This window comes from Peromyscus eremicus, chromosome 7 (assembly GCF_949786415.1).
Source record: "Peromyscus eremicus chromosome 7, PerEre_H2_v1, whole genome shotgun sequence".
In the NCBI taxonomy this organism is placed as follows: Eukaryota; Metazoa; Chordata; class Mammalia; order Rodentia; family Cricetidae; genus Peromyscus; species Peromyscus eremicus.
In genome coordinates, this window is record NC_081422.1 from 115,009,168 (window position 1) to 115,025,869 (window position 16,702).

General features: G+C 45.9%; 1 protein-coding gene and 1 long non-coding RNA gene across 5 annotated transcripts in view; one reads left to right on the forward strand and one right to left on the reverse strand.

The window, feature by feature from the left end:
* Ulk4 (unc-51 like kinase 4) overlaps positions 1–16,702 on the reverse strand; it is a 312,713-nt gene that overhangs the window by 146,589 nt on the left and 149,422 nt on the right. The window lies entirely within an intron of this gene.
* LOC131915546 (uncharacterized) lies at positions 9,112–9,462 on the forward strand. Its single transcript, XR_009380356.1, has 2 exons — positions 9,112–9,236; positions 9,342–9,462. It is a non-coding gene; the product is annotated as an uncharacterized LOC131915546 (long non-coding RNA).

Genomic DNA, 16,702 nt, shown 5'->3' on the forward strand with positions numbered 1-16,702 from the left:
TTAAAGAAAAACATTTTCTTTAAGAAAATGTCTTGATGACTTCTCTTGATTGGTGGACCACATGTAACCACATGTACCAAAACTACTTTCCTACTACCACACCACTGCCATGAGGGGAGTGCCATGCTAGGTGTGGGTGTGGACTCCCCATGGAGGACTGACTCACGTGAGAGAAAGAAGGTGCTTGTGAACACTGCCATGAGATCGTGTCCATGAGGTGAGTAGAGGGGGGCACTAGTCTCTAGGAGATGGCCCTAACTTTAAAGACATGTCTGTACCACACTGTCACCAGGCTCCTGCTTTGGTCGCTAGACTGTCTTGTTAAAGAGCATTTGACTCTGTCCACTCAGGCACAAGCAGCGAGATAACAAACAGGCAGATTCAACATAGTCTTGGAGAAATTAGATTCACATTCCTGCCCTGCCCCTGCTCTTCCCTCCCTCCTTTTCTTTTTATTTTTCAGACAGAGCTGAAGTGTCATAGGGTGATCTCCAACTCTGTCCTTCCAAGTGCTGGGAGGCATGAATATGGTTTCAGGTCTGATCCATTTCATTTTGCCATGCCCTGAGCTCAGCATGGTGCAGGCTCTGCTATCCCAGGGCTGAGAAGGCCACCAGAGAGGAAGACACAGCAAGAGCTCAGTCAGCATGCTGGGTCCACTAGGGCGAGTGGGGAGGGCACCCTCGGGGAGCTAGAAATGAATGCTTCAAACTCTGACGACTAAGAGCCATTCCCCTGCAATGGTTATGAGCATCCAGCTACCTCAGTATGCCAGCAGCGGCATCCAGGTGTGCAGCGGCATCCAGGTGTGCAGCGGCATCCAGGTGTGCAGCCAGACTGCAGGAGCAAGGAGGGAGCACTGAGTTCACTTCGGGACCTCTGGCTAGACTCCATGCTCCTCTTCTGCCATCCACCCTTTGATGCCAAGCCCAAGTCCGGGTCTTCCCAAATTATTCCCAAGGGAAGCCACTGCGCCAAGCTAACTACCATTAGACTCTAACCACTGAGGAGCTCTGTGACAATGGCCAAGTCAATTTCTCTGCCTTAATGATTTACGTGTGGACCATGGTAAGGATCATCCACATACAAGTTTTAATTAGTATATACTTGTGTACCACCTCACCCTTCTGTGGATGCACATGGACCAACCTAAGAGCAATGTGAAGTTGCGATATTGCAAGACAAAGTCCTCAGAAGGTAGCTGAGTACCCGGCAACTGTCATCATTGCCACAGCCTGGGCAGACTTGAAGAACAGTCGATGTCAGCATGCCTTTCCCAGGAACCCCAATCTTGACATCCAAGCAGTCCAACAGAAATACCAGCCCATCTGAGCTCCCTCCCATGCAGCCCACCAGAGGGAGCAGAAGCTTCACATACACACCCATGTGTACACAAATGCACACTTGTACACATGTACACATGCATAGTTATTGCACACACATACACACGCACACACGCACATCCTGCCTCTGAGTTTCTCCTACTTCACAACAAAAGACTTCTTTACAAGCTCTAGCCCCATTCTGTCACTTTCCAGGCCTCAGAACCAGGCTCAGGGGATGCACCATGGCCTTCAGACCTGCCCACTCACTCCAGTCTGACCCACCAGCGGCCCCTCATCTAAGAATCCTAATGTCCACTTCCTCACACGAACATGGTGGGGCTAGAGGGAGAGAGAGCAGTGTGGTCAAGTCACTGTGCTTCATCACAGGGTTTTGTAATACAGAAAAGAGAAGCTGAGTGTGGGCAGAGGCTAAGCCCCACGCAAAACTGTGCTTTAGTACCTAACAATGCACACTTAGAACACACCCATCATCCACATACAGATAAACAAACCATTTGCAGAGGGAAATGTGGATACTTCTTGGCTGTTTATCTTTTTTTTAAAGATTTATTTTTAATACTTGTGTCTGTGTATGGGTATGTACACATAGGCACAGTGCTTGAAGAGTCCAGAAAAGGGCATCAGATCCCCTGGAACTGGGTTTTACAGGTGATCTGAAGCTGCTCAGCATAGGAGCTTGGAAGTGGACTCAAGTCCTTTCCAAAAGCAGGTCATTCTCCAACTGCTCAGACATCTTTCCATCCTGTTCATCATCCTGAGTCACCTGCACCACCACTGTAACCTCACTTTACAGAAAACTGAGTGTGCTATCATGAGACAAAACCCAATCTCTCCGTGTGCAGAGACCACCACACCTTCTACAGTCTGTATAACAAGCAGTGCATGCCAGACCCTCAAGACTCCACACAAGAGCCCCAAACCTGCACCCAAACCTGCAGAAACACTTTGGTCTTACAGTCCACAGATCACAGTCTATCAAGGACCCTGGCTGCAGATCCAAGTTGACACTGCCTGCCATCTTCTACAGCTTGGGCTGCTTTGCAGCTGGGATCATCCCCAACCTCTACCAAAAAACCAGCCACCATGACTGACCTAGCTACCGAAAAACCAGCCACCATGACTGACCTAGCTAGGAAATGTCAGGAGAAGCAACACTCTACCCAGCTCCTGCCTGCCTTGCCCTGGGCGTGGGACCCAGCAAAGTTCCTCAGGGAGCTTTCCCACCCCTGCAGGGTAATGGGGTCCAGAGTGCTGCAGATTTGGCTAGGTGAGGCCAGTGTGAGCTGGAAGTTCTCAGGAGGGAGCAGGCAGTACTGCAGGGCAGGGAGAGACAGCAGACCCAGAAATGGAAGAGGTTGTGGGGACAGCGCTGGCCGTGGCTCCGCAGTCGGAAGCACACCGATCCTTGCCACAGAGACACCCAACCTTATAGAGCCGCACCAAGGCCAGATACTCAGACCCCCACACTGGGCAAAAGATTTTGGAATCCACACCAAACTTTGGGTAAAAATAATGCCTAGAGCTTGGGAGATGGCTCAGTGGGTGAAAACACTTGCAGTGAAAGCCAAGGACCCTAGGTTCAAACCCCTCCCCCCCACTTAAGAGCTGGGAACGGCAGGCATGCCTGTAACTCTAGGAGGGACTGGGCAGAGACAGGTGGATCTTGGGAGCTGGCTAGCCAGGAAGCCAGCCAGAAGAAATCCTCAGGTTCAGTGAGAGACTCTCTCAAGAAACCAAGTGGAAAGCAATAGAACTTACCCAATGTCAACTTCTGGCTTTTGCATGTACACAGGTGCATCACACACACACACACACACACACACACACACACACACACACACTTTAGTACCTAGGGTACCAATTACTTTAAGAGTCAATGGAGTTCAAGACAATGAGAAACACACTACCACCATATCAGAAAGCAATCATAGTATTCTTGCATCTTCCTTCTGCTTTAAAAATTCCCACTGGTCTCTGGGCATTGGCATAAGAAGGAACTCATACACACCAGGCCCTTCCCTCTGGTTGAGCAGGTTAGTGACCTCGCTCTAGCTACAGAAAGCCACAAAAGGGGCCAGACTTTTCTGGAATTTTCCTTAAAGGTCCCAGTTCTTAACTACTCTGCTCTATCAAGTACTATGAAATGGGAAGGACCACTATGGTTGCTGATGGCTGCATGTGGTCTTACGGCCAAGTCTAACCAGGTTGTGGTGTGTTTGCAACCGAACTCCAGGTGGATCTGCACAGCCCTAGGAGCCTCCGCACCTTGGACTCACTCAACAGTAAGACTTGCTTCTGTTCCAAACTCGAGAGCTGTACTTTCCTCTCTGAAAGCTCCTAGATGAAGACACACAACGGCTTTCAGGAGATGAGGTGAGAAGGAGCAGGTGGGAAACTCAGACGCGAGGCACAGCCATCAAAGAGCAGAAATGAAAGGGACAGACCAGCATTAGTGACTTCTGTGCTGATGGCACCCCAGCTTCCCGTGTGCCCAGAAACACCTCAGAGATGCGCTGTGACAGGACACCTAAATGAGGTCTCGGGGAAGATAATGGAGCTTTAATGATGGAGATAGTAAGAAAATTAAACCCCATCATGTTCCATTAAGCGCACTCTCAGCTCCCGTTTCCACTAAATTATTTTATTATGATTTCGCTTCTGCCTCTTGAAATAACCTTTCATGGTGATTTGATTTGCAAGCACAAATAAGGCCCATTTATATTCCAATATGAGCCCCTGTGAGATTAATAAGAAGAGATGGATGCCCAGGATCTCACTGTTCTGTAGTTGGGGAGGGGGTATCTTGTTTTATATTTGTATCTGTAAGAAGAGCATTGTACCACAGTTACAAGCTCAGCTTGTAGTCATGCCAAACCTGCTGGAGGGACCACCTTCAACCAGGCAGCCTAACCCTTCCACCCCGCTGGTGTCCTGGTGTCCCGTGTTAACCCATGACCTCACCTCCTCAGCCCTTAGCCTTAGCCCTGTTGCTCTCTGGTGGACGTCAGTCACGTGTTTAGTGCTCACACCCAGTAGGATGCTGCAGCATCGCCATCTATGTATGCGTCCCCAGGGACAGCAAGGTGGCCTGCCAGCAGCCAGACCCTGTGTCAGGGGCAGACAGACAGACAGAGGCAGCTGTGGAGGACAGGAGTGTGCTTTACTCTTTGCTCCACAGCAAACACAAGCATCTCCAAGCACCTGCCAAGTAGATGGGGGTCTAAAGCTTCATCACCCAGCACAGTGCTCCCAGAAAAGCTTCTCAATGAGAGAACTCTGAAGTCTAACAGGACCCACAATTCCCTAGATAAACGGCTCTCTGGACAAACTTTGATAGAAGCTTTTAAAAGACCAGAGGACTTAATGAAGAAAATCCCTCCCTGGAAAAGAGTGCCTATGGAGGGAGAAGGGGCAGAGGAAGTGAGATTGAGTAGACACAAATCCACATTTCCCTTTATAATGCCACAACTGAGGGAAAGAATGAGAACGAGACAAAAAGAATCAGCCAGATGAAGCTCAGTTATTGACAGAAACAACAGCAGAGAAATGAGAATTACTAATATGCATTACAAAGCCAACAGCATTCAGAACCCAAGAGTCCCTTTATTCACCTCCGTTAACCTAAGATGAACGAAGAAAACCCAGTAACATGAGGCATGAGCAAGAGACTCGTGAAGACACAGCTTCTAGATTCTGAATCCTACGAGGAGGAAGGAAGTCCAAGAGCACACAGTTTATGACACTCCCACAGCACAAACAGTAACTAAAACAGCATGTGCAGCACAAACCTGGACATCTCTGGGGAATGCCTCCTAAGAATGGCCTGTAGGCAAGTCTTCAGGGTACTCTCCTAATCAGTGATTGATGTGGGAGGAACCTGTCCATTGTGGATGGGGCTGCTGGTCCAGGGCTGTATAAGAAGCCAGTAAGCAGTGTTCCTCCATGGCTTCTGCTTCAGTTCCTGCCTTGAGATCCTGCCCCAACTTCCTTCAGAGATGGAGTGTAACCTGAGAGTTATAAGAAGAAATAAAAACCCTTTCCTCCCCAAGTTGCATTTTGGTCAGTGTTTTATCACAGCAACAGGAACCAAACTAAGACAAACCAGTTTAAGGAGAGTTAAGAACACAATCCCATGGTTCTCAGTAGTATAAAAAGGCAACATGTACAGAATGAAACCTGAGGAAGTAAAGACTTACACATCGAAGTTTCAAAATAGGGACGGAAAGACGTTCAGTGGCTGAAGCATGAGGACTAGTGCTTGGCTCCACGGAACTAACTCAAATGCTGGGTGGTCCCGGTGGCCTGCCTGTAATTTCAGCATTTGCTAGGAAGGCAGAGTCAGGCAGTCCTTGCGACAAGATGATGAACTAGACAGGCGTGGATCAGCAAGCTCTGGGTTCAACTGAGAGAACCCTGTCTCAACAACTAAGGTGAATGTATGGCTCCTGAAATTAACCACGTCCTCTACACACATACGTCTGTGAACACGCACACACATGCACACATAGGAGAAATGAGAAATCAGAGATGATACAAAGAAAGGGATAGCCTATGTTCATTATTTAGAAGACCTGAAATTGTCAAATGTCCACACAACCCCCAAGTAATTAAGACTCAATACGATTCCTACCAGAATCCCAGGACTCTAATCTCCAAAAGAGCATGAACATGGGGAGGGAAGAAAGGGAAGAGGGGAAGAGAAGAGGGGAAGGGAGGAGGGGGAGCATTATTTAGACAAGAACAGGGGCCAGCATGAGCCCAGGCTTGCCCTCAGCACCCGTGAGCCCTGGGACACTGAACAGTGGGTTTGCTCTAGTAAAAGAAAAAGAGGAACAAGGTAAAGAGTCTGAAGATACCCTTGAAGGAAGGTGAGCAGACCGGGAGCCGCTGCAGGCCTGCAATCCCAGCACTCAGGTGAGGAAGGCACACCACAAGTTAACACAGCAAAGCTAGCTGGTCTCCAAAAACAAAAAGACGCAGATGACTTTAGCCAGATCCCGTCTCAAAATAAGAAGAGAACACTCTGCTGGAGACATGGCTCGGCAGTAGAGTGCTTGCCTATCATGTATGACCCCCTGCCCTAGGTTTAATCCTGACACAGGAGAGAGGGGGACAGGAAGAAAGAGAGCAAGGGAGGAAGTAAAATGCAAGAGATGGGAAAAAATCTGAAGGAATTTCTCACTAGTACGCATGCACTTTGAAAAGACCATATATCAAGTTTTCTAGCACTGGGGGGAGGGGGGACTAGAAAGGGGAGGGGATGAGGGGCAGGGGGAGGATTGATGAGATGGCCAGAAGCTAGGCAGGACAGCCTGGTGTACATAGTGAGGTCCTGGATAAAGCAAAACTAAGAATGCGTGATGGGTATATGTGGATATGCGTGGTATGTGGAAGTATGCATGTGTGGTATATATGGAAGTAAAATGGACACACGCAAATATCCAAACACAGAATGCAGAGGACAGGATTACAGGGCTGGCCATAAGTTGAACCCAGGCAAAGACCTTAGAGCCCATAGGGGAACTCATCATTCCATGGTCTTTAAAATTTGTTGCTAAAAACCTTCACCTTCAGTGAATCTGAGGTATTTTAACGAATAACTTTTTGTTGTTTTTTGAGACAGAGTTTCTCTGTGTAGCCCTGGCTGTCGTGGAACTTACGTTGTAGACCAGGCTGGCCTTGAACTCACAGAGATCCACCTGCCTCTGGCTGGGATTAAAGGCATGTGCCACCACCTCCTGGTAATTAATAACTTTTTTATTACAAAAATAAACCTTATTCCTACACACCATTCACTACAGGCAGTTCTTGTCTTTCCGGGGAACATAAGTCTTAGGCCTCTGAGGGACAAGCAGATACAGGAAACACACTAAGAACCCCAGACGCAGAATGACTGACAAAAGCTGAGACACTCTGGCCCTCCCTGAGCAGCCACCAAGACCCAACCCTGCTTCAGCCACAGCAGCGTCCTGACATTTCTCTAGACAGGTGACAACATGTCTATAAAGGAGCTGGATTGGAGCTATGGAAATGCTATTGAACGTCTAACAGTAAAATAAAATTAAAACCCAGAATTTCAGCAAACATTGGGTATCTCAGAAGATAGGACAGACAAACAGACATGTGTAAGCTGTCTCCCCTCCTGTGCACACAAGTGATGGATTTCAAAAGAAAGTCTATCATCACAAGCCAATGAATCACTTTTTACAACGCACAGCAGAAATTCCTGCTGTGGAATGTTCTGTATGGCAAATGTTTTGCTCTGATTGGTTAGTAAATAAAACACTGATTGGCCAGTAGTCAGGCAGGAGGAAGTATAGGTGGGACAAGGAGGAGAAGAATTCTGGGAAGTGGAAGGCTGAGTCAGAGAGACACTGCCAGCCGCCGCCATGACAAGCAGCATGTGAAGATGCCGGTAAGCCACGAGCCACGTGGCAAGGTATAGATTTATAGAAATGGATTAATTTAAGCTATAAGAACAGTTAGCAAGAAGCCTGCCACAACCATACAGTTTGTAAGCAATATAAGTCTCTGTGTTTACTTGGTTGGGTTTGAGCGGCTGTGGGACTGGCGGGTGACAGAGATTTGTCCTGACTGTGGGCCAGGCAGGAAAGCTCTAGCTAAAAATTCCTGACTCATGAATTGTGGCAACAACACAAAAAGACACATCAGTTCTGCTCTGACCAGTGCGGATCAAAGATCACAGTGTTGATTTAAATTTAAGAAATATCGCCAAATGTGTGTGGCATTTTCATTTCCCACACAGAATGAGCCAGAAAAGTTTCGTATTTAACCTCAGCTGAGGCTCATGAGACAGTTTTCTCTTTCCTCTCACAGTCCCTTGTGGTTCCTTACTATGTGTGTGTGTCTGTGTGTGTGTACATATGTATATATATGCATACATATGCATATACATGCATACATATACATACACATACAAAAGTATATATATATACATATATATGTGTATATATATATACACATGTATATACACACACACACATCCAGACACACACACATCCAGACACACACACAGATACACGAGGCTGGAGAGATGGTTTATCATTAAGAGAACAGGCTGCTCTTCCAGAAGACCCAGGTTCAGTTCCCAGCACCCACATACAGCTTCAAAAATGCCTGTACATCCAATTTCAGAGGATCCGATGCCCACTTCTGGTCTCTGCAGGCACCAGGCATATGTGGTACATAGACATGTATGGTAACAAAATACCCATGCACACAAAATAATAAAGTTTTTAAAAAGAGAGGGTGCTGTGGGATGGTCTGTATGTCAAGTGTGTTGCTGATTGGTCAGTAAATAAACACTGATTGGCCATTGGCTAGGCAGGAAGTATAGGCGGGACTAACAAGGAGAAGAATTCTGGGAAGTGGAAGGCTGAGAGGGAGACACTGCCAGCCGCCACCATGACAAGCCGCATGGGAAGATCCCGGTAAGCCACGAGCCATGTGGCAAGGTATAGATTAATGGAAATGGATTAATTTAAGCTGTAGGAACAGTTGGCGGGAAGCCTGCCATGGCCATACAGTTTGTAGACAATATAAGTCTCTGTGTTTGCTTGGTCGGGTCTGAGCGGCTGTGGGTCTGGCAGGTGAGAGAGATTTGTCCTGACTGTGGGCCAGGCAGGAAAACTCTAGCTACAAGAGGGAGTGATAGAATTCTCATCACTACTGCTGACATCATCACTACTGCTGACATCAAGAATAGACAGAAGCCTCACAGCTTGAACAACACAATCCATTCTCACAGTTTACAGGTTCAGAGGTGAGACATGGAGCACCTGGAGACACCTACTTTCTCACCACTTCCAGCTTCTAGAGGTGGCTGTATTCTTACGCCTGTGGCATTCTGAATGGGAACTGTCTGCACAGGTCCGTGGGTTTGAACCTCTAGAGAGTGGGGCCCCATTGGAGGAAGTGGTCACTGAGGAGGGCTTGGAGGCTTATCTTCCAGCCCCACTTCCTGTCCTCTCTCAGCTTCATGATCCACATGGTGGACTCACACCACAGCTGGGCACATCCCACCACCAAGCCTCCCCTGCCTTGATAGACTGTGTCCTCTCAAATCAGCAGACAAAGAAAGTCCTTCATCCCTCAAGCTGTCTCTCAATGTTTTATCACAGCAACAAGAAAAGGCATGAGTTTGTACACTGAAGTTTGCACTGGCCAGTTTGATCTCTCATGCAAAACTCAGATACCCGCTCCATGTTTCAGGACCTTCCTGGTTATTGAGGACTCACAGGATTGTCCAGGGCAACCCCCTTATCTCAAGGTCAGCTAACTTATAACCCTGGTCCCATGTCCACCCTTGCTCCAGTGTCAGAGCCTAAGCTCCTGCAACAGTCACAGGAGCCAGGGCACGGACCTGCTGGAAAAGGAGAACAATATTCTTCCTTCCACAGCTACAAACTGTGAAATCCATTCCTTCCTACCACAAGGGAGAGTCTATCCACACACAATAACAAAACAGAACTTCCAGGAAAGGGGGCACATGACGGGAAGGTGGCTGGTTAATGACCAACGGTTAACTCACATGCCCCAAAATTGCTTTCCCCACATAAAAGACTCTCAGGTAGAACTTTCCAAATGGCAATTCTCTGCCTACTATTCTTGCACAGCACTTGAGAGGTCATGAGGTTAAGTCCAGACTCTATTGCTCATCACAGCCTGGACCCACTACCATTCCCATTATGCACACACATGCTCACACAGGTATTTGCTGAGCACCTGCTATCGATACTTGGTGATCTAAGTGCAGTGACAGAGTAGAAGCCAACAAGTGACAGTTTCTGCTGCTGCGGGAAGTCGGTAATCAGGAGGGACTTTACTCAACCAATTCTACAAATGAAAAGTTGTCAATTGGCCTGTCATTTAAGATGCACAGGGTGCCCTGAGCACCAACTACAGAGGCATGTGGCCGAGTCAGGAGAGGCAAGGTGAAGGTAAGGAAGAGAGCCTGAGAGCCAAGAAGAGGAGCCAATAGCGGAGAATAGAAAGCATGGTCCATGCACAGAGAAAACATATACCTTCATGTGTGTGGGAGGGAATAGAGTGCATGCGTGCACACACACACACATGCATGCTTGAACACACACATACACACACACACACACACACACCCACTTACAAGTCCTTGTGATAAAAACTACTATATATATAAACCAAAATGAAATTCTAAACAAATGGTAAAGTAACCCACAGAAAACCAGGAGAAGGAGAACAGAAACGAACAAAAAGGGTGATAACTAAAACAATGGGCATACCTAAGCATATCAATCACCATGATAAGTATAAAAGATCTAAACTGACTTCTGAAAAGACAATTTCACACATAGATTATGGGTGAGAAGGACCCAACTGCATGCTGTCTGCAAGAAACTCATTTCACTCTATAATGCTACAGGTAGGTTTAAGGGCCACAACAAGCAGACAGAAGAAAACACTAATCAAAAGAAAGAAAGCACAGCATACTGGCATCAGAAGAAGTAGGCAGCACAGGAAAGAAAACTTCAGGAACAGAGACACTGGGTAAAGATGAAATAAAGCTGGCAAAATAACATAAAGACTGAATTTACCAGGAAGACATGAATCCTGGTTACCTTCCTTTGGCTATGAGGAAACACTCTGACCAAAGAGACCTGAAGGAGGGAAGGGTTTACTTCATCTTGTACTTCCAGGCCACAGTCCATCACTGAGGGAAGTCAGGGTTCACTTTAGCTTGTACTTCCAGGTCACAGTCCAACCTTGAGGGAAGTCAGGGCAGGAACCTGACACAGAAGTCATGTAGGAATGCTGCTTGATGGCTGGCCGCTAGCGTACTCAATGCTCATACTCAGCTAGCTTTCTTGCATAACCCAGGACTGCCTTCCCAGGGAATAGTCCTGCCCACAGTGGGATGGGTCCTCTTATAATGATTAATAACTAAGACAACTGCCCACAGACATGCCCATAGGCCAATCTGATCTGAGCAGTCCTCCTCAGGGGACTCTAGACTGTCAAGTTGACAGTTGAAGTGACTGGAGCACCACAGAAGGCCTAAGATGTATGACCCAATATCAGCAGCGCTGATGGAGAGGTAGTCTGGAACCACAGGTGACTGCTGTGGGATGCTGTGGGTATGTCAAATGTGTTGCTCTGATTGGTTGGTAAATAAAACACTGATTGGCCAGTAGTCAGGCAGGAGGAAGTATAGGGGGCACAAGGAGGAGAATAAAGCTGGGAAGTAGAAGGCTGAGTCAGAGACACTGACAGCCGCCACAATGACAAGCAACATGTAAAGATGCCGGTAAGCCACGAGCCATGTGGCAAGGTATAGATTTATAGAAATGGATTAATTTAAGCTATAAGAACAGTTAGCAAGAAGCCTGCCACGGCCATACAGTTTGTAACCAATATAAGTCTCTGTGTTTACTTGGTTGGGTCTGAGCGGCTGTGGGACTGGCAGGTGATAGAGATTTGTCCTGACTGTGGGCCAGGCAGGAAAACTCTAGCTACAGGTGACATCTCCATTCTTCTCTCCTTAGTCAGCAGAATGACTAGACAATCAAGAATGCAGAATAACTCAGCATCTGCTCTCATCATTCATTCAAGGTTCCAAAAACAGAGAAACTACATTTTCCTCAGGCACCACATAATACAAAAGTAGACCATATATTGGACTATGAACTAAACCTAAAAGTCAAATGATGAAGTTGCATCATGCATATACATTGTAATGAGGTGATTTTTCTGGTTTTGAAATGATGTTGTGTCATATAAGCGATGACCACAAGCTGGATGGGGAGATGCAGGAGGTTGGCTCCATGTACTACACTCTCTTCAGCTGCTTGTGAAACTATAAATATTTCAAAACACAGAATGTAACAGGTAGTATATGACATAAGAACTATAGGCCAGTTTCATTTACAAATGTTTATTTTTAAATCCTAGCAAAATCACATATAAAATTCACCAAAACATTAAAAAGTAAGTGCACCAGTCTGTAGTAATCCATTGGATATGTAGTAAAAGGCTGTTTAAATGTGAGGTGCACATGCTCCTAGTGCAGGGTTAGGTTTTTGTTTTTTTCCAAGACAGGGTTTCTGTGTAGTTTTGGTACCTGCCCTGGATCTCGTTCTGTAGACCAGGCTGGCTTTGAACTTACAGAGATCCACCTGCCTCTACCTCCCGAGTGCTGGGATTAAAGGCATGTGTCACAACCACCTGGCTTCAAAGTACTTTTCTATGTGACTTGAAGATTTCCTTTGCCCTGGGTCTGTACCTTCTAGGCAAACAACTGACCACTGAGTCACACTCCAACCATGCATTTCAGTATTTAAGAGAATTTAATTATGACACAGAAAAAAATATTGGGATGTATGATGCTTTGGGGATGCACCACACATGAGGAAAACATGTGCACAATAAACAGAAATAGAACAATAGCCAAATGTACCAAGTTATTAAGCATAAAAGGCACACAGAGCATTCATGACACACTAAAAGTACTTAGGAAGTACCAGATATCCAGGCACATGTTGGCAACATCTGTGTAGTTTTCTGTAGCTGTAAATACCTATGTTAAGATTAAAAAATCAAATAAATCAACCCATCTTTACATCCCAAGGAATATAGTGACAACAAAACCACAAACTTGGGGCTGGAGAGATGGCTCAGAGGATAAGAGCACTGATTGCTCTTCCAGAGGTCCTGATTTCAATTCCCAGCAACCACATAGTGGCTCACAACCATTTGTAATGAGATCTGGTGCCCTTTTCTGGTCTGCAGTCATACATGCTATATACATAATAAATAAATAAATCTAAAAAAAAAACCCACAAACTTAAGCTCAAAGTGAGGTTACAGAGAAAGCATCAAATACCAGAGCAGAAATAACCTATGTGGGAACTGGAAAAGCAAGAGGCAGATGAGTGAGGCCAGTGCTAACTTCTGACAGGAGGCACTGACAGGTCTTGGTTGGGGCAGTCAAGTGATCAGCCAGGCAGGGCCCTCATCAGCCCCCATCACTTCAAAAACAAACACATTTAGTTAGGTTCTTTTAATGGGAACACTCACATAAGATGATTAATAAAATTACATATGTGATAAATTCATATTGATAAATATGTGATATTTAATATCACAGAAATACAAAATATCCCTAAATATGGTGGCACACGCCTTTAATCCCAGCACTCAGGAGGCAGAGGCAGGTAGATCTCTGTGGGGTTGAGGCCAGCTTGGTCTACATATCGAGTTCCAGGTCAGCCAGGGGTATACAAAGACCCCATATCAGAAAAAGAGAGAGAGAGAGAGAGAGAGAGAGAGAGAGAGAGAGAGAGAGAGAGAGAGAGAGAGAGAGAGAGAGAGAAGAAATCCAAAATATAGTTAAGAACTATAAGAACAATTCTAGCCAGGTGGCGGTGGTGCACGCCTTTAATCCCAGAACTCCAGGCAGATCTCTGTGAATTTGAGGTCAGTCTGGTCTACAGAATGAGATCCAGGACAGGCTCCAAAACTACACAGAGAAACCATGTCTCAAAAAAACAAAAAAGAAGAAAGAAAAAAAAAGAACAATTCTATGCCAAGAATTCAGTAATCCACAAAAAGCAGATAAATTCCCAGAAACTTATTACCTACCAAGAGTAAACCATAGAGAGGTAAAGACGCTAAGCCTGGCAATAGTGAGTAAGGAGACTAAGAAACTTCCCAGCAGCAAAAAGCCCAGAATCAGATTGTGTCACCAGTGACTTCTACCAAACATTTAACACTCTTCCAATGTGTGACTACCATAGAATACTTCTAACTCATCTGATGAGGCCAACACTACCATCCTACCAAAGCCAGACCAGGAACTAGAAAGAAAGAAATTATGGACCAATGTCCCTGAAGAGCAAGCAGGTAAATGACATCCTCAGCAAAGTCCTGGTAAACACAAGAGAACAGCACAGTGGAAGATGACCCTCCACGATCGAACAGCACTGACCCTGGAATGCACGGATGGTTCAACCTCCGCAGAGATACAAATACAGCAGACTGTAGCAACAGAATAAAAGGCAAAAATAATGACACCTTCTCAATAGGTACAGGAAAAACATTTGATAAAATTCAACATCCTTTCATGACAGAAACTTTCATCAACTTTTAAAAAAAGTTACCTCAATGTAATTAAGCCCATGTGTGGCAAGTCTGTGGCTAACATCATACTGAACAATGAAAAACAAAAGCTTTTCTGCTAGGATCAGAACAAGGTGGTGACATCACAGGGTGGGGGTGGGGGGCGGCTAGCCAGAGCAACTAGGCAAGAAAATAAAGTTTCATAAATTGCACAGGAAGACACCTCACTGCATTGTAAAGACTCTTAGTCAAAACTGATGGAACTCTGGATTTAGTAAAACTACAAGATACAGAATATTAAAAACCTCTTACATTTCTAATCATGAATTACCTGAAAAACCTCTAAGAGGAGCTGGAGATCTGGCTAGCAGTTAGAAGGACTAGTTCTACACATGAGGACCACAGTCCGATTCTAACACGCAGGTGACAAGATGGCATCCCTGTAAACAGCTGCAACTCAAGCTCCAAGGGGTCAGAGACAGGGGTCGCTGGGTCTGGCTGGCTTCCAGCCAAGCCAAGGAAACACCCGTTGCCACCCCAGGGAGAATGAAGAATGGCAAGGCAGCAGCGCCCTCTTCTGACCACTGCATGTATGCACAGGCACCTCCACCTACACTCACACAGTGTATACACTTACAGGGACACACACATCAATAAGTGAAAATACTTTTAAACTAAGAAAATTCCATTAATAATAAAATGAAGCAGCAAAAATAAAAGCAAAGTATAAGTATAAACTTAACCAAGGAGAAGCAAGAGCTGTTTTGACTCCATTGGGGGATGGACATGAAAATCAAACCTCTCACACAGGTATGAAAAAACAACAGACACAAAATGTCCCCTAATGAGGTTAACTTAATGATCCTGACGCAATGACGGAATAATGAACACACATAGGCATACATATACGCACACTCACTTCAACCAATATTGCTACAGACACTTTAAAAGAAGAAATCAAAGCCTACACAGTTCCATTTTTGAACAAATGTACTACACATGTACATGTGTAAAATGCTAAGAACGTGCTTCAATCTGTAGGCCATGAAATTAGGCACCTCCGCAGGACTTGTCAGACTTTCTGTATTGTTTTAAATTATGAGCATGTGTGATTTATGTCACCAAAAATCCAAATCCAGAAATCCTCTGTTGTAGCTGCCTTGAGCAGCTTTGTGCCGCACCCTGGCTCCACTCTGGTGCCTCTAACAGATCCCAAATGCAACTCCACTAGCTGGAGCCATTTAAGAATCTCTACCTGGGGGCTGGAGAGATGGCTCAGTGGTTAAGGGCACTGGCTGCTCTTCCAGAGGACTCAGGTTCAATTCCCAGCACCCACATGGCAGCTCACAACTGTCTGCAACTACAGTTCCAAGGATCCAATACCATCACACAGACATAGATGCAGGTAAAATACCAATGTATATAAAATAAAAAAATTTTAAAAAAGAATCTCCACCTTCCCATTAGTCTACACTGCTTTAAAGCCTCAGATTTCTGTCTGAGGATCCTTGCAGTTCCTGCAAGTGCATCAGTTCTGCCTTTGCTGCTCAGCAGGTAAACAAGGGCAGAGGTCGTCAAAAGACAGCACCAGGAATAGCAGCTTTCATTAACCAAGGTGGCTTTTTACTGCTGCGGCTTAAGAGGCAGGTGCACTTGTTCCCATGCTCTCTGGGATCTGGTGTGCTGAGGAATTCTGGGAAGCAGCTACATTTGGTGGTCACATCTGAAGAACTTGCTTCCTTCCAGAAGTCTGAACCAGTCACCTGAGTCAGCTAACTTGTCCCATGGCTCACAGGGCTGCAGACGCTCACAGTTCCGTAGGGTACTTAGTGTGGCAGTGCCTCATGTATCTGAAACCAACCCAGCCAATGGCCAATCCCTGTTCAGGGCAGAAGCCGTCAGTAACACATGCCAGGCAAGGCTTGATAGGAGCTGCAGCTGACCCCAGCTGTGAGGATGCCCAGCTGAAGAACAACTTCCTAGATATCATCTCCCAATCCCTCAAGAGAAAACACCACAGACGGCAGTTGACAGTCCTGAGAAGCACGTGACATCACTGACCTACTGGCTTTTCAACCAGTCTTTAGAGAACGAAAAGTGAATATTGTATTTTAACTCAGAGTCAAGCCTAAGACTCAGGACCAGAATGATGGATGATTACTGGCTAGCTTTCCATTGCTATTAGCAAATATCCAAATTGAGACAAATCAATTTAATGGGGGGAAATGTTGACTTGGGCTCAT